Source organism: Kogia breviceps, chromosome 2 (genome assembly GCF_026419965.1).
Source record: "Kogia breviceps isolate mKogBre1 chromosome 2, mKogBre1 haplotype 1, whole genome shotgun sequence".
Classification (NCBI taxonomy): Eukaryota; Metazoa; Chordata; class Mammalia; order Artiodactyla; family Physeteridae; genus Kogia; species Kogia breviceps.
In genome coordinates this window covers 72,046,312-72,064,742 of record NC_081311.1, presented here as the reverse complement: position 1 = coordinate 72,064,742, position 18,431 = coordinate 72,046,312, and the positions used below count along the sequence as shown (strand labels likewise).

The 18,431-nt window shown below is 36.3% G+C and overlaps 1 long non-coding RNA gene across 5 annotated transcripts in view; it reads left to right on the top strand.

The window, feature by feature from the left end:
* Positions 1-18,431, top strand: part of LOC136793555 (uncharacterized) — a 462,713-nt gene that overhangs the window by 404,391 nt on the left and 39,891 nt on the right. For all 5 annotated transcript variants that reach the window (XR_010838968.1, XR_010838970.1, XR_010838967.1 and 2 more), the window contains one exon: positions 11,251-11,304. This is a non-coding gene — a long non-coding RNA (uncharacterized lncRNA). The remainder of the gene's footprint in view (positions 1-11,250; positions 11,305-18,431) is intronic.

The following is an 18,431-nucleotide window of genomic DNA, read 5'->3' as shown; positions in this document are numbered from 1 at the left end:
GAAATGAGGGAAAAGGGCAGTGAATCAGAAAGCTGGCCTGCTCCCAGAGAAAGTCTCCTGCTCACGGAGTTTCCTTAGACTGCGACACACGTTTTCCCAATTTCTCCAGCACCGTCAGTCCCGGAATGTTCACTAAATGAGTTTAAAATGGGGGAAAAACTTCCAGCCCAAAGGCCTCGTACAGCCCACAGATGTATCCGTCTGGCCTATATAGTGTTTTATTTTTAATTGCACATACTTAGGGTGCAGATGTCCTTGCACTCTCTCCACTGGGTAGGAGACAAATGCATTCGACACCCCTGGTTATTAACACGTGTAGAGCACACCATCCAGAGATGCCTTCTTACACCCAGAACTACCACCAGCTCAGGACAGACAATGGTTCTTTTTTTGGAACCATCCTGGGAAAGGATAGCTAAATGAGGGCGCTAGAGCATCTCCAGTTTGCTGCCACCATTGCAGTCTTTATTCTTTGTCCCACCTCTCATTTTGCTTCCTTTTCAGCCTTAGGCTTTCTTTCCCCCCATGTGTCTGGCCTTCTTACTCCCAGTTCTGAGCTTTCACACTGACTTTTCCCTCTGCTGGGAATGGTCTTATCTCTTTATCTATTTAAATGTCATTCCCACATACTCCCCCCATTCCTTACCCTGCCTTATATTTCTTCATAGCAATTATCATTCCTGAAATTACATTATGTACTTGTTTAGTTTTTAATTTTTTGAATCTCTCACTGTTTTCTTTACCGCTGAAACACTTAGATCAGAGCCTGACACATAACAAGCATGCAACAATATTTGGTGAACCAATGAATTAAGAAGTAGTGAACGGGCTTCCCTAGTGGTGCAGCGGTTGAGAATCCGCCTGCCGATGCAGGGGACGCGGGTTCGTGCCCCGGTCCGGGAAGATCCCACGTGCCGCAGAGCGGCTGGGCCCGTGAGCCATGGCCACTGAGCCTGCGCGTCTGGAGCCTGTGCTCCGCAACGGGAGAGGCCACAGCAGTGAGAGGCCCGCATACCGCAACAAAACAAAACAAAGAAGTAGTGAACATATTTCCGTGTCTCTCTCTATATATTTATGTCTTCATTATTATTTTAATAGTGGCATAATATTCCCCTAATATCTAAATTTATTAAACAATCTTTGGTTTTTGGAAATTGAAGTGGTTTTCCACTTTTTTTTCGTTTAAACTAGTATAACATGAAGATCATGTTGGGGAAGGGTGAGTGTAATGAGGAGGAAGGGATGGATCTAGGGTGAAAAATCAAAGCCACCCTGTTTCTTGGCGGTCAGGGACTGCTCTGCTCCCTGTGACCCAGCTGACTTCTAGGAACTCCATCTCTTTTAACCCTGAGTTCCTGTAGGAGCCCTCCCAGGTCAGATGCTTTCCTTCTGCTACTTGGTTCCTGTATCTGGGAACCAAGTGTGGGTCCCACTTCCTGCTTAAAGACGATGAGGAACTATATGCATGAGGCGTGTTCTCTGTAAATGTCAAGTCCTTTCCTACCCACATTGATCAAAGAGGAAGGCACTGAGTTCGTGATTCCTTTTCCCTCTGGTCTCATCCTGTGTTTTATCCCTTCCGGGAGCTAATCATGGATAGAATAATCTAATTACACAAATTTAGGATAATGCATTAGTGCAAGAGGTTTTGAACAGCCAAATAATTTTCTGATAAATTTGGAGCCTTCAGGAGAGATTATCATGCATTTTGATTTTCAAAAATAGTTCTGGGAGGGGTAGAAGTAGTTAAGGGGCCGAGTGAGGGTGTTTGTGGCTACTATCAAACGAGTTACATTATCTGGAAAATGGAGTGCTGAGTTCACAGAACAATCCAATGCACTGTTTCCCCAGCTCCTCACTTACAGTATGTAGAATCTGCCATAAGAGTATTTTAGGCCTGCCCTCAATTCTGCCATCAGTTTTCTTGACTGCAATTCAGCCTGGGAGTAACTGATGGGAGGTTAGTGCTCAGACTGTATCTGTATGTCGCTAAGAATGGATTTTAATCTTACATTCTTACGTTGCTAAGAGACCCTGCCATTCCACAATGCATACTGAAGTACACCTTCCGCTCCTCTTATAATTATAAAATACAAGATTCCTGGGTCTGTTTCCTAGAGGCAAACAGTATTAATCTATACACCTGAAATGCTGTTTCAATATTCATCTTTGTAAAAGCATCTGTAGGTTTTGTCATAAACACATAGTGTTTAAGGAAACTAAATTAATTACATGCACTTTAGTATTATAGCACAAAGTAACAAACCTTACCTTGAATACATATTTTATCTGTCTTGCTGAGAGGAAAGACAGATGAAAGAAAAATGTGTACTTAAATATTCATTTAATAGTGTAGATGGTGAGGGGCAAACATGTGTGGATGAAAAATGAATTCTATAATCAGATATTTTTGAAATAAATGAAATAGAAATATTTATGGCTAAAATAGAAGCATAATCTCAGGAACTGCTGAAACAAATACCATTACTAATAAGATATTTCTGGAGGCTCACAAAAATATGATCAATGTTTCAGTTCATAAAATTTCAAAAAATTGAATTTACATTTGCTAAACCAATTAACAAATTCTAATTTACACAGTGTTGGTGCTTCTAATTGGCAGCCGTGCATTTTTATGAGTCCTCTTGTTAATCTCTTATGGTAATCAAACTCACAAATTTAAAATTCATTGGTGTTCTTGATACATGTAACTAGTTAAAATTCTTAATTAAATTAGGGTGACTAAAAGAAAAGTCATTTTAAAAGTAAAATCATAAAGTGTTATGACTCATGCTGTACAAATTAACATAAAGTAGGTTTGGGGAGAATCATTCTGAAGACTTTGCAATTAGGAGCACCTGCTATTAGTGCACTTGTTAAACTTTTATCAATTAATCATTACTCTCTCAAACAGCAAGAAGAATTGAATGTTGTGAATATGAAGAGTGATTAATAGCAAGTGGCAAATTGCTGACTGGCTCCATTATTACCTGTGCTTTAAGGATTTTTAGAAATAGGTGTCTATTATCAGTTTTATGAATACTAAATTATACTAATGTGTTCAGTATTGGTTGGTTTTCTGTCTTCCTTATTCAGTAATGATTGTTTTTTCAAAGTTTTAAAGGTGACTTGGAGAACATGGTTTCTGTAATAGGATATTATTATGGCCTCATCAAAAACATTTCATGATTGCATTATTTAATCTTATTGTCTAAAGATATGCCATCCATATTTTTTATTTAAAAAAAAGCATGGGAAGAGAAAATAGGGTTTTTTTGCTCTGGTGTAGAAATCGATCCCTATTTGAAGTACAATTTAGGATTAAGCAATATAGCACTATGGCTTCAAAATGTTAATTAATTCTCAATTTGGCCCGCTGTTTCTCAAACTAAGCATTTAGATTGCAGAGGGCACTTTTGCTAAGACTCATTTTATTACAAGTTAAAATTGCAGGGAAAAAAATTGATTTACAAATGTGTTTCTAAATCAATGCAGCAATAGTAGAATACCTAAAATATTTGCTGAAATGTACTTTTCATTATTTCAAGATTCACACAGGGATCTCTAATGGTCCCTGAAAATCTAAAGATTGTCAAGAAATGTGACTTTAACTACCATGAAATTGCCATAGCTATTTATCTTAGCTACTCATAGATAAAGCCATATAACTGTTAGATGGAAAGAGTCTCAAATATAGGCAAAACTTCAGCTATATACTTCTAAAAGTAAAACTGTCACTGTTTGCAGGTGACATGATACTATACATAGAGAATCCTAAAGATGCTAACAGAAAACTACTAGAGCTAATCAATGAATTTGGTAAAGTAGCAGGATACAAAATTAATGCACAGAAATTTTGCATTCCTGTACACTAATGATGAAAAATCTGAAAAAGAAATTAAGGAAACACTCCCATTTATCACTGCAACAAAAAGAATCAAATACCTAGGAATAAACCTACCTAAGGAGACAAAAGACCTATATGCAGGAAACTATAAGACACTGATGAAAGAAATTAAAGATGATACAGACAGATGGAGAGAGATACCATGTTCTTGGATTGGAAGAGTCAACATTGTGAAAATGACTATACTACCCAAAGCAAGCTACAGATTCAGTGCAAGCCCTATCAAACTACCAATGGTATTATTCACAGAACTAGAACAAAAAATTGCACAATTTGAATGGAAGTACAAAAGACCCCGAATAGCCAAAGCAATCTTGAGAAAGAAAAACGGAGGTGGAGGAATCAAGCTCCCAGACTTCAGACTATACTACAAAGCTACAGTAATCAAGACAGTATGGTACTGGCAAAAAAAAAACCAGAAATATAGATCAATGGAAGAGGATAGAAAACCCAGAGATAAACCCACACACGTATGGTCACCCTATCTTTGATAAAGGAGGCAAGAATATACAATGGAGAAAAGACGGCCTCTTCAGTAAGTGGTGCTGGGAAAACTGGACAGCTACATGCAAAAGAATGAAATCAGAACACTCCCTAATACCATACACAAAAATAAACTCAAAATGGATTAAAGACTTAAATTTAAGGCCAGACACTATAAAACCCTTAGAGGGAAACATAGGCAGAACACTCTATGACATAAATCACAGCAAGATCCTTATTGACCCACCTCCTAGAGAAATGGAAATAAAAACAAAAATAAATGGGACCTAATGAAACTTAAAAGCTTCTGCACAGCAAAGGAAACCATAAACAAGATGAAAAACAACCCTCAGAATGGGAGAAAATATTTGCAAATGAAGCAACCAATAAAGGATTAATCTCCAAAATTTACAAGCAGCTCAGTATCAAAAAAAACAAACAACCCAATCCAAAAATGGGCAGAAGACCTAAACAGAAGTTTCTCCAAAGAAGATATACAGATTGCCAACAAACACATGAAAGGATGCTCAACATCACTAATCATTAGAGAAATGCAAATCAAAACTACAATGAGGTATCACCTCACACCAGTCAGGATGGCCATCACCACCATCAAAAAATCTACAAACAGGGCTTCCCTGGTGGTGCAGTGGTTGAGAGTCCGCCTGCCGGTGCAGGGGACACAGGTTCGTGCCTCGGTCCGGGAGGATCCCACATGCCGCGGAGCGGCTAGGCCCGTGAACCACAACTACTGAGCCTGCGCATCTGGAGCCTGTGATCCGCAACGGGAGAGGCCGCGACAGTGAGAGAGACCTGTGCACCGTGATGAAGAGTGGCCCTCACTAGCCACAACTAGAGAAAGCCCACGCACAGAAACGAAGACCCAACACAGCCAAAAATAAATAAATAAATTTATTTTAAAAATCTACAAACAATAAATGCTGGAGAGGGTGTGGAGAAAAAGGAATCCTCTTGCACTGTTGGTGGGAATGTAAATTGATACAGCCACTATGGAGAACAGTATGGAGGTTCCTTAAAAAACTAAAAATAGAACTATCATAGGACCCAGCAATCCCACTACTGGGCATATACCCTGAGAAAACCATAATTCAAAGAGTCATGTACCACAATGTTCACTGCAGCGCTATTTACAATAGCCAGGACCTGGAAGCAACCTAAGTGTCCATCGACAGATGAATGGATAAAGAAGATGTGGTACATATATACAATGGAATATTACTCAGACATAAAAAGAAAGGAAATTATTTGTAGTGAGGTGGATGGACCTAGAGTCTGTTATGCAGAGTGAAGTAAGTCAGAAAGAGAAAAACAAATTCCGTATGCTAACACATACATGCAATCTTAAAAAAAAAAAAAAAAAAAAAAAAAGGTTTTGACGAACCTAGGGGCAGGACAGGAATAAAGACGCAGATGTAGAGAATGGACTTGAGGACATGGGAAAGGGGAAGCTGGGACAAAGTGAGAGAGTAGCATGGACATATATACACTACCAAATGTAAAATAGATAGCTAGTGGGAAGCAGCCACATAGCACAGGGAGATCAACTGGGTGCTTTGTGACTTCCTAGAGGGGTGGGATAGGGAACGTGGGAGAGAGACACAAGAGGGAGGAGCTATGGGGATACGTGTGTATGTATAGCTGATTCATTTTGTTATAAAGCCGAAACTAACCAATAAAGATGTTTTTTTAAAAAGTACTAAAAATGAATAAACACTGTAAATTAAAAATAAAAATTTTAATTGAAGTAGTTTATTTATTGTATTAGTTGCAGCTGAATATAATCTTCAGCTAGATTTTATATTTTAAAAAACAATAGGACATTGTTCTAAATTAATGAAAAGTGTGGAGGGTAGTTGGGGAGAGATGAACTATAAATGAAACCTTTACAAATTTCAGATTTCACCAAAAAATTATATGTATCAAAGGAGAATGCTCTTCCTACCTTCTGGGAAAAAAATATTCCACCTCATGTTGCCTTTCATAGAAGCTTTGGGAACATGTGCTGCCGCTTTACGTTTCCCTGAGCTCTTGTGCTGGCCTTTTAGGTCATGTTGCGCCATGACCGCCTGAGCCATTTGAAGGGCGTCCCTGATTGACCTCAGAACCACCCTGGCATGGAAAGACAGGTCTAGGTCGGGGTTTCTCTATTGACATATTAGACCACATCATTCTTTGTTGGGGGTCGGGGGTGTGGTGCTCTGATCTGAAGGATGTTCAGCATCATCTCTGGTTTCTATAGCACGTGTGAAGTCATGACATCAGCACATGTGAAGTCATGACATCCACAGATGTCTCCAGACACTGTCACCTATTCCCTGGGTGGCAAAATTGTCCTCCATTGAGAACACTGGTCTAGACTGATTTAAAATTCTAGATATTTTTTAATGTGGTAAATCAGGTAGATTCAGCTTCCAGAAACGGTGCCCCAATTTGGGTACTGGCAGCTGTACTGACCAGATTCAGTGTCTGGCTCTGACCCTCACTATCCATGTGATTTTGGTTATCATCTCTAAACTTTGGTCTGTTTACCTATAAAATGGGAGTAATAAAAAAAGTTCCAACTTAATAAGATTATTGTGGAGAATAAATAAGATGATGAATATAAACACAGACCACAGTGCCTGGCACGTTATTAGTCCTAATAATTATTAGTGCTAATAATTATTAGCTCATTATTAGTAAAAGTTGGTTGTTATTTTTTGTACTATTATTTTTGGTTGTTAGTGGTCCAGTATCAGTCTAAAGTTACAGAATCCTAAGTGTCTAGATGTCTTTTTGAGTTGCACTAGAGAAAGCGTCAAACATAAATAATGGTAAGAACGTATATTGTTTAGCCCCTTAGAGGGTCTAAATCCTATCACAGAGGTTACTTTTTATTTCCCCATCAAAGCTTATTTTTAGGATCAATATGCCCCATAGTCCACTGAACATAGTGAAGGTAGTCAAAGGAAATAAAAGTCTTTTGGGGACTTCAAAGAGCTTAAAACCTGGTGAAGAAAAATCATCTTCTATAACATAAAATCATTAAAGAAAAACAGATGCTGCTGTTTCATACGTATTTACTGGATTGCAAACTTGTTGAAAATAGTAGTGTCCTAGACACCTCTTTAATTCCCCCACTGGTACTTTAAACATTAGAAACAGCTCCATAAATATTGGTGGGAAAGGAAGGAATGTCAGAGTAAAAAATGTATTTTCTTCCAAATTGTCCCTGACTTATTATATGGCCTTGTTGAAGTCAGTTCTGTAAGTTGGTCCCTCAATAAATGGAGAAGATAATAATGCCTAACACTCGACATTTATATAGCCCCCAATAGTTTGCAAAGTATTTTCATTTACATTATCATATCTCATGATAATATATCATCAACCCCATTCTTCTTGGAGAGCTCAGCAATTTAGTTGCTGCAGCTATATCATGGGTCTTGGCCCTGGAGTGTTTCTCAGCCTAGGATATACTTCAGTCCTTAAATGACCTTGATCCTATAAGACTACTTTGAAAACACCAGACCAATTTTATTATATGTAAGATTCAGTTACAAATATAAACCCCTTAGAATTTTTATCTGATGGCACAGAATCATGGAACTAGGTGGAGCTTCAAGAATCAGTTTCATCTTACCTTTTACAGATGAGGAGATGCAGGCCCATGGGTTAAGAGAATTTCCTGAGTTCTCTTGGTGAGTCACGGGCCGAGTCAGAATTACAAGCTGATTACTCTTTCCTTGTCTCATGGTATTAATCATTACAAAAGACAGAGGGTTTAAATCTAACTCAAATTAGTCAGTCTTCCTTTGGCTCTGTGTAAATATTTCACTTATAAGAGCATGTACATTTTTTAGCCTCTCGTTTATTAACCCAATAAACTAATGAGCACATCATTTAGTTAGCCAATATGGAAAGTAGTCATGTAATGCAGCTGACATTCCTTCACCAGTCATTTGTTTATGAAATCCAAATGAAGTTTATTTCTCTTCAATTTCTGCTTTAACATCTAATACACATCTTCGTTGTAATGTTGTAACTATCATTAAGTGAGAATGAATCAACTATTTTCAAGCATTATATGTACCCATCATCAACTTTTCTTTTTATCTTACTATCGCTTGATATTTTTGGAGATCACATCAATCGTGCAGCAAGCTTTATGTGCTGCTTGTGTGATGTAGCTCCTCATAGATTGAGACAATGAGTCCGTTGCTCCTTTTGGACACAGCATGTCAGAGGTGGCTGATAAATATTGAAAATGTGGGTGGCTGCTTGGTAAGACTTAAAGAGCCACTAATTATGCACTTGGTAAGGTGAGCCTTCTTCATATAATTTGCATGTTTGTAGGGTTTTTTTATATAGAAAGGCTTTAATAGTAAATATGTAATTGTTGGTAAACTATGAAGCAGAAGTTAAACTTTGTTTTAGCACTTTGTGAAGCTGCAGGTGCTCTTCACAGTCAAGTTTGGCAGAAAATAGAAAGATAATGATCAGCTGTAAATTTCTAAAGGACAGAGACCATCTTTTATCCATTTCTATATATGTTAGCATGCAGAGGCATTTAATAAATTTTTGTTCACTGAACCAGTGCTATCTCTAGAATATTAAGACAGCTGCCAGTCCTGCCCTGAAATCTAAGGGTGGCACAGGTTCCAAGGAATCTTTTGCTTGCACCTATATGCACAACTACGTTTAACCATTTGGGTTACTTATGTGTATGCTGACTAGTTACTAAATGACCTATAGTTTCTAGAAGCTAGGTTGGCTAATCCTGTGCCACCCTTGAGCCTTACCACTGTTTTTTAAGCCAAGAAAAAAAATGGCCTGTGTAAATAGAAAATCCCAAGTCTTAAATCCCAAATCAAAAGAAGCATGATATTCTCAAAAATACCTTGACACCAGAGCCAATTGCTGTAGGTACCTCAGCTGTATTAATAGTTATTAAGGAGAACTTGCACAGAGTAAAATCCTAGTAGAATTTTGTAAATGAGATCAGCTGTGGAGGCCCTCTTTATTTATCAGAGTCCATGATAGACCACTCAAGGAAACACAGACTATCAGAACTTAAGGAGGAGAGATCAGTTTTATCAGAGTCAACAGGCTTATCTCTCTTAGGAAAAGGAGATAGCTTTGGCTGCTGCTTGCCTATCCTTTGTCTATATCCCTAAGGGAGAATAAGTTAATGACCCATAGGAGCTGCCTTCTCTGAAAGGTGATTTAAACAGCCTCTAATGCCTCTACCCTAATACTAATATTCATCTCATCCAGAAACTTCTGTCATGTCTCCTTACAAGATTCTACCAATGCAGAGGCCTGCTTTTTCCTATGAAAGCCCTGACACATGATTATATAACCTTTGGACCAGTACCTAGCTTCAGGAACTGGCACCCTCCCTTCTCCCTTTCCAGATCAAGGAAGGGTACATTCTTGCTGTCATTCCTCTCAGCCCAACACTACTCCCCTGAGTAAGAGTCCTTCATCATTTTCCAGGTGTGACTAACTCACCCATATAGGTAACCATCCCAGAAACCCTGAAGTTTCAAAGATGAAAACTCTTGCTTAGAAATGTTCTCCATAGACAAAATGAGATTGGTTTGCCAGGTCCAAGATGCACTATCCACCAGGAGCAGTGGATTCAGGGAATGCCCACTTACAGTAAATCCAACAGTTTCAATGCTTTATGCCTGGTAGGCTCACTTGCAGGTACTTCTTGAAAGGTAAAGTTTCTGTTATGTAAATCAGCATGTTGTGGGTCCCAAAATTAAGGAGTCCAGTGGATTGAGCCTGATAGTTATTAACACAACTTCTGTCAAGAGATTTAAACTTTAGAGCAACCATCTCTCCAGAATCACGGTATTTGATTCTTTACCTGTTGGGGAAAAATATTTTTAGAGCATTGTCCATTCTTATTCCTGGTTTGAAAGGACTTTCTGGTAGCAAAATAAGCCACTAGCAAAGCTTGGAGGAACAATCTTAAAGGTACTGCTTTTGAGCTGCCTATTTCATATAACCAGAACATCTATTCAGTGTGTTTTATCTGGTATGGTAAGTGCAATTTGTAATAACATATAAATTCCCTTGTCAAGGAAAACAGCCCCTGCCTATATGAGTTATTTTCGATCTTGATGCACATTAGAATCACCTAGACAGCTTTAAAAAATACTGATGTCCAGGCCCCACTCAAAATATTCTTATTTAATTGATCTGGGGCAATGCAAACCCATTAGTATTATTTTTTCTAATTCCCCAAGTGATTCTAATGGGTGCCCAGAATTGAGAACTTCTGCTTAGATTTATAATCTCTCTTTGATAATCTTTTAAATTTATTTAGCTTTACAGTGTTTTACAAAGATAATCTTCCCTGGAGGACTAAAGGGTAAGATTGATGATGAACTCAGTAATTTTCCTACCTGAAGCCATCAGGGAATGGATTGGTCATCACTTCCCACTGGGCCACTATTTTAGATATAGAAAAATTAACCTAAAAGGGATATTTATCATTAAACGTGTTCATGAACTGAATGTGGTTGTGCTGCATGGTAGATATAAATCTAGAGGAAATATTACACTTGTCTGTAGATCAAATATTCTCACTTATCGTTTATCATCTAAAGACATATTTAAAAATTCTGCCTTGGTTACTCAGGGAAAAGGTTTCTTCCCTCACTTTCTTCTAAGAGATTAATGATGACTTAAACCTGGTCTGCCCTTGATCTTCTCGGGTCTGATTTGACAGGGAAGGTTTGGCAGCCACGTGAATCCCTGACCAAGTTCATGTGCAATATGTGAGGTAAAAGATAAGAAAGGTTGATTGTGATTTCTACAAATTTTAAATCTTTCTTCTCTGAAAGGTGTAAAGAAGTCTGGCTGCAGAGGGACACCGAGACTTGAGGAATAACATGGTGGTGAGTTCCCCATGTCTGCTTATCACTGCCCATATATCCCAGACAGGGCACTGCAGAAACCTGCAACAGGCGCAGACCAAAAGAGCTTCTGGAAGAGCTTGCTCATCCCAAGCCAAGGGACCAGAAAACATGTAGCCTAACATTAGAAATCTTCTTGGCAATACCCTCCTTCCTCCAGCCAAACACCAAGGGGAAAAAGTCACACCTTGCACCCCTGCAGTTTCAGCCATGGAGTGGGAAGTTGATCTTCTACCCCAGTCCCTTGCCCAAACAAAAGAAGGCAGCACTCAGATTCCTCTGTCACTGTTTGATGTTTGAGGGACTCAGCAGGGAGATGATTATCCATCCTCTGCCTGATGAAGAGGGCAATGCTCCAATTTCCCCACCAGGGTACTGGAACCCACTGGGGGCTGAGCATCCACCTCTACTGGACATCAAAGGGACCGACAATGAGATGCCAGTTGGAGCTAATAAGTGCTCCACTCTCACCCCACCCCTGGAGTCAGCAAGACTTGGTGAGGACCTGATCCTCCACATACACCTAGCATCCAGGAGGTAGAATAAAGTGGTATGAGGTGGGGCTGTTAGTTGACAGTCCACTTACCCCACACGCTCCTTCCCCTCGTGTCAGTAGGGCATAGTATGGAGCCAAGCTTCCAGCCACACCCTGCAGCAACAAAGCAGTGTGAGTGGGTGCTTACTTTTGCCACAGTGGAGTAGACTAGACTTTGCAAGAAGCTGAACGTATACAATCACCCAGACCTTGAAGTATACTTTAACTGGGGCATGACCTTCACATAAAAGGTGATTAAACAGGAACCAGTCTCATAATACAATAACCAAAATGTCTAGGGTACAATCGAAAATTGTGCATCATATCAAGAGCCAGAAAAATCACAGTACAATTTAGAAAAGCAACCAACAGATGCCAGCATAAGATGAATCAGATGCCAGAACAATTTGACAAGGATTGCAAAGCAACCACCATAAAAATGCTTCAATGAGAAGTTACAAATTCTCTTGAAACAAATGAAAAATTAAAATCTCAGCATGGAAATAGAAATTTATTTTTTTAAAAAGAACCAATGGAAATTGGAGAACTGAAAATTATGTGACATTAAAAAATACTCACTATACACACAGTAATAGAATGGGAATGATAGAGAGTAGAATCAGTGAACTTGAAGACAGAGCAATAGAATTTACCCAGTCTGGACAGTGAGGAAATAGGGTGAAAATAAAAGAGTCTCAGGGACCTGTGAGACAATAACCCACATAAACATACAGATTCAAGAAGCTAAGCAAACCTAAAGTAGAGTTCAACCCCCCAAAAAATCCATGCCAAGACATATAATAATTAACTTTTTGAAAACTGAAAGATAAAGAAGAAATCCCAAAGCAACCAGACAGAAATAACACAGTACAGGCATACCTCAGAGAAATTGCAAGTTTGGTTCCAGACCATCATGATAAAGCAAATATCACTATAAAGTGAGTCACTTGAATTTGTGGTTTCCCAGTACATATAAAACTTAGGTTTGCAATATACTATAGACTATTACATAGTACAATAGCATTATGTCTAAAAAATGTATTTACATACCTTAATTAAAAATATTTTCTAGCTAAAAACTGCTAACCATCATCTGAGCCTTCAGTGATTCATGGTAGTAACATGAAAGATAACTGATCACAGATCACCAGAACAAGTATAATGATAATGAAAAAGTTTAAAATATTGCAAGAATTACCAAAATGTGACACAGAGATATGAAGTGAGCAAATGCTGTTGGAAAAATGGTACCAAGGGACTTGCTCGATATAGGTCACCACAAACCTTAAATGTGAGAAAAATGCAGTATCTGAGAAGTGCAATAAAATGAGGTATGCCTGTATAAAGATGTCAGAAGAAAAATTTAACCTTCCACGTTATAACTAGAAAAGGTAGGGAAAATTAAATTCAAAAGAAACAGATGTAGTGGAATAAAAATATAAAAACAGAAATGAAGGAAATTTAAAACAAAAGAGAAATAAAAAAACAATGAAGCACAAAGTTTTAAGGTCTATGTAAAGACCAATGAAATTGACAAATTCCTATCCAGACTGATCAGGAAAATAAGAGCAAGGATAAAAATGACTGGTATCAGAAATTAAAGACGATACATCACTATAGGCAGTAAAAATATTAAAAATAAGATAGAGAATAGTATGAAAAACTTAATTACAACACATGCAGCAGTTTAGATAAAATAGACAATTTCTTAAACAAACATAAGCCTTCCAATAGTCTGTTAAAGCCTGATATCTATTAATAAGTAGCCCTATATCTCTTTAAATTTTATAAGTAAAATTTTTTCTTACAAAATAAACTTCCGGCTAGATGTTGTGCTGGTGAATGTCAGACATTTAGGGAAGAAACAATAACAATCTATACAATCATTTTTTCCAACCCAGTTTATGAGACAAGTATAACCCTGCTTCCAAAACCACATAAAGGTTTTGCAAGGAAACTTCAGGCCACAATTGCTTATTATATAAAAGCAAAAACCAATAACAAAATGTTAGCAAATTGAAGTCAGTGATATGTAAAATGGAAAATGTTATAATTAAGGAATTTTATCATAGGAAAACAAGGTTGTTCAATATTTTTTTTAATTCATTAAACTCAGTTCACTAAATTAACAGCATACAAGAGAAAAATATAATGAGTGACTAGATTTTAAAAATGCATCTGACAAAATTTAACATCAAGTTGTTAGAAAAATTCTCAATAAGGTAATAATATAAAGGAAAGGAACATCCTTAACCTGATAAAAGTCATATACAAAAACCTTACAGGTGACATCATACTTATAAGTGAAAGACAGTGTTATTCTTGTATATTAAGACAAGGCAAGAGATCTGTGTTCACTACTTCTATTCAGGATTGAACTGGAGTTCTTAAACAGGGCAACAGAAGAAAAATTTCTTAAAGGGTTACAAAATAAAAAGAAAGAAGTCAATTCTCTACTCACAGATGATTTGTACCTATGTGTAGAATATACTAACAAATCTAGAAAACGGCTACCAGAACTAAAATGTCTAGCAGAATCAGATGTTACAAGATCAATTTATGAAAAATCAAATGTGTTTCTGTATACTAACAATAAAGTGGGGAATTGAATTAAAGATAATTTATCATAATGTCAAAATTAAACATGTAGAAAGCTACATTTAACAAATTAGTATGAGTCTTATACACTGAATATTACAAAATGTTGTTAGGAGAAATTTTAAAAGAACTTGGTACATGCCAGATATATAATATTCATGTGTTGGAAGACTCAAAATTGTTATGATGTAATTTATCCCCAAAGTAATCTAAAAATTCAAAGTAATCTCAATCATAATCCCAAGAAGTGATTTTCTTTTAGTAGAAATTACCAAGCACATTACAAAATTCATGTGGAATAGGCAAAACAATTTTGAGTAAGAACAGCAAAATTTGAGAACTTATAGTATCTGATTTTTAAATGTATTTTATATCTATAATGATAAAGATAGTGTTATATTGACATAAAAATAGATAAGCAGTCCAATGGAACAAACTGGTGAGTCCAGAAATAGACCTAAGTGTAAAGGGTCAATTAATTTGGGGAAAAATTGTCCATAATTTAACTAAATATATGTGGTCAAGTTTGTGGGTTTTTTTAACCTAAGGATCTTTCATGGGGAAAGGAGAGAAGGTAATTTAATGGGGAAAAAGATAGTCTTTTGAACATATGGATACTGCTGTATCAAAAAAGGTACCTTTACACTTATTATGCACCATGCAATGCAGTTAACTCAAAATTAATCATTGCTATTCACAGCTATAATATATTTAGAATAAAACATAGAATATTTTCATCATTGATGTAGTTCAAGATTCCTTAGATGTGTTTCTGTAAGCACAACATTAAAAAATCACTTGTTAAATAGGACTTCTTCAAAATTAAAAACTTTGCTCTTTGAAAGGCATTATTAAGGAAATGAAAATGCAAGACACAAACTGAAAGAAAATATTCACCCTGCATATATATGAAAAAGTATGTGTATCCAAAATGTGTAAAAAATTAGAATTCAATAATTATATGACAAATAGCACATGAAAAGATGCTGAATTTTATGTCACTAGGAAAGTGAAAATTAAGAGCACAGTGAGATAACACTATACTAAAACTAATGTTATAAAGACCAACAACAACAAATTGGGGTGTAACAATTAGAAATTTCATACATTGCTGGTCAGAATGTAAAATTTTGCACACTTTGGCACTGTCTTTTGAAGATAGTTATACACTTATATTATGGCTAAGTGATTCAACGCTAAGGCATTTACCCAAAAGAGAGAAAATCACATGTCCACACAAATATTTATGCATTAATGTTCATAGCTGCTATAATTCATAGTAACCCCAAACTGGAAACAGAACAACTATAAACTCCTGGATGAGTGGACAATACAATTTCCTAAAATCTATAGAATTTATTCAGCAATGTAGGTATTTAGTGAATAGATGAAACTGATACATGAAAAAATGTGATACATCTCAAACCATTAAAGTGATTTCTTATTTTATTTATTTACTTTTAACTGAAATACAGTTGATTTTAAATATTATATTCGTTTCAGGTGTACAACATAGTGATTTGATGTTTTTATAGATTTTACTCCATTTAAAGTTATTACAAAATAATGGCTGTATTTCCCTGCTCTGAGCAATATATCCTATTGCTTATTTATTTTATACATAGTATTTGTGTCTCTTAATTACATTTCTATCTTTCCCCTCCCCCTTTCCTTACCCCACTGGTAACCACAAGTTTGTTTGCTATATCTTTCAGTCTGTTTTGTTATATACATTCATTCTATTTTTTTTAGATTCCACGTGTAAGTGATAACAGAGTATTTCTTTGTCTGTCTGACTTATTTCACTAAGAATAATATTCTCTAGGTCCATCCAGGTTGTTGCAAATAGCAGAATTTCATTCTTTTTTATGGCTGAGTAGTATTCCATTGTATACATATACCACATCATTATGCATTCTTCTCTTGATGGGCACTTAGGTTTGCTTCCATATCTTGGCTATTGTAAATAATGCTGCTGTGAACATTGGGGTGCATGTATCTTTCTGAATTAGTGTTTTCGTTTTTTCAGACATATATCCAGCAGTGATTGTTGAATCATATGGTAGTTCTACTTTTAGTTTTTTGAAGAACCTCCATACTGTTTTCCATAGTGGCTATACCAATTTACAATCCGAGCAACAGTGCACTAGAGGTCCCTTCTCTCCACATCCTCACCAACATTTGTTATTTGTGTTCTTTTTGATGATAGCCATTTTGACATGTGTGAGGTAATATCTCATTGCACTTTTGATCTGCATTTCTCTGATGATTTGTGATTTTCAGTAGTTTTCATGTGCCTGTTGGCCATCTGCATATCTTCTTTGGAAAAATGTCTCTTCAGATCTTCTGACCATTTATTAATCAGGTTATTTGGTTTTTTGATCTTGAGTTGTATGGGCTGTTTATATATTTTGGATATTAACCCCTTATCGGTCATATCATTTGCAAATATTTCCTTACATTTTCTTTTTGTTTTGGCGGTGGTTTCCTTTGCTGTACAAAAGCTTTTAAGTTTAATTAGGTCTAATCTGTTTATTTTTGTTTTACTCTAGGAAATGGATCCAAAAAATATTGTTGTGATTTATGTCAGAGTGTTCTGCCTATATTTTCTTCTATGAGTTTTATAGTATGCAGTCTTACATTTAGGTCTTTAATTCATTTTGAGTTTATTTTTGTATATGGTATGAGGAAATGTTCTAATCTTATTCTTTTATAGGTATCTGTCCAGTTTCCCCAGCATCACTTATTGAAGTGACTATCTTTTCTTTGTACCTTCTTGGCTCCTTTGTTTTAGATAAAATGACCATAAGAATGTGGGTTTATTTCTGGACTCCCTATTCTGTTCCATTGATCTGTATGTCTGTTTTTGTGTCAGTACCATGCTATTTTGATTACTGCAGCTTTGTGGTACAGTTTGAAGATATGGACCGTGATACATCCAGCTTTGTTCTTTTTTTCTTAAGTTTGCTTTGGCAATTCTGGGTCTTTTGTGGTTCCATATATGTTTTAAGATTATTTGTTCTAGTTCTGTGAAAAATGTCATGGGTATTTTTAATAAGGATTACATTAAATCTGTACATTGCTTGGGGTAGTATGGTAGTATTGTGACAATATTAATTCTTCCAATCCAAGAACACGGAATATCTTTCCATTTTTTTGTACCATTTTCAAATTCCTTCATCACTGTTTTGTAGTTTTCAGAGTATAGGTCTTTCACTTCCTTAGTTAAGTTTATTCCTAGGTATTTTATTCTTTTTGATGTGATGGTAAATAGGATTGTTTCCTTAATTTCTTTCTGATAGTAATTACTAGTGTACATAAAAGCAACACATTTCTGTATATCAATCTTGTATCCTGCAACTTTACTGAATTCATTTATTAATACTAATAGTGTTTTTGGTGGAGACTTCAGGGTTTTCTATATATGGTGTCCTGTCCTCTGTAAATAGTGACTGTTTTACTTTTTCCCTTCCAATTTGAATGCCTTTTATTTCTTGTTTGATTGCTATGGCTAGCACTTCTAATACTATATTAAATAGAAGTGGTGAGAGTGGGCATCCTTGTCTTATTCCTGATTTTAGAGGAAAATCTTTCATCTTTTTACAGTTGAGTGTGATATTTGCTGTGGGTTTGTCATAAGTGGCCTTAATTATTTTGAGATATGTTCCCTCCTTACCCACTTTGAAGAGAGTTTTATTGCAAATAGATGTTGAATTTTGTCAAATATTTTTTCTGCATCTATCAAGATGATTGTGTGATTTTTAGCCTTCCTTTTGTTAATGTGGTGTATCACATTGATTGATTTGAGAATATTGAACTAACCTTGCATCCCTGGAATAAATCCCACTGCATCATGGTGTATGATCCTTTTTATATATTGTTGAATTCCATTTGCTGATATTTTGTTGAGAATTTTTGTATTTATATTCATCAAAGATATTGGCCTGTAATTTTCTTTCTTTCTTTCTTTCTTTCT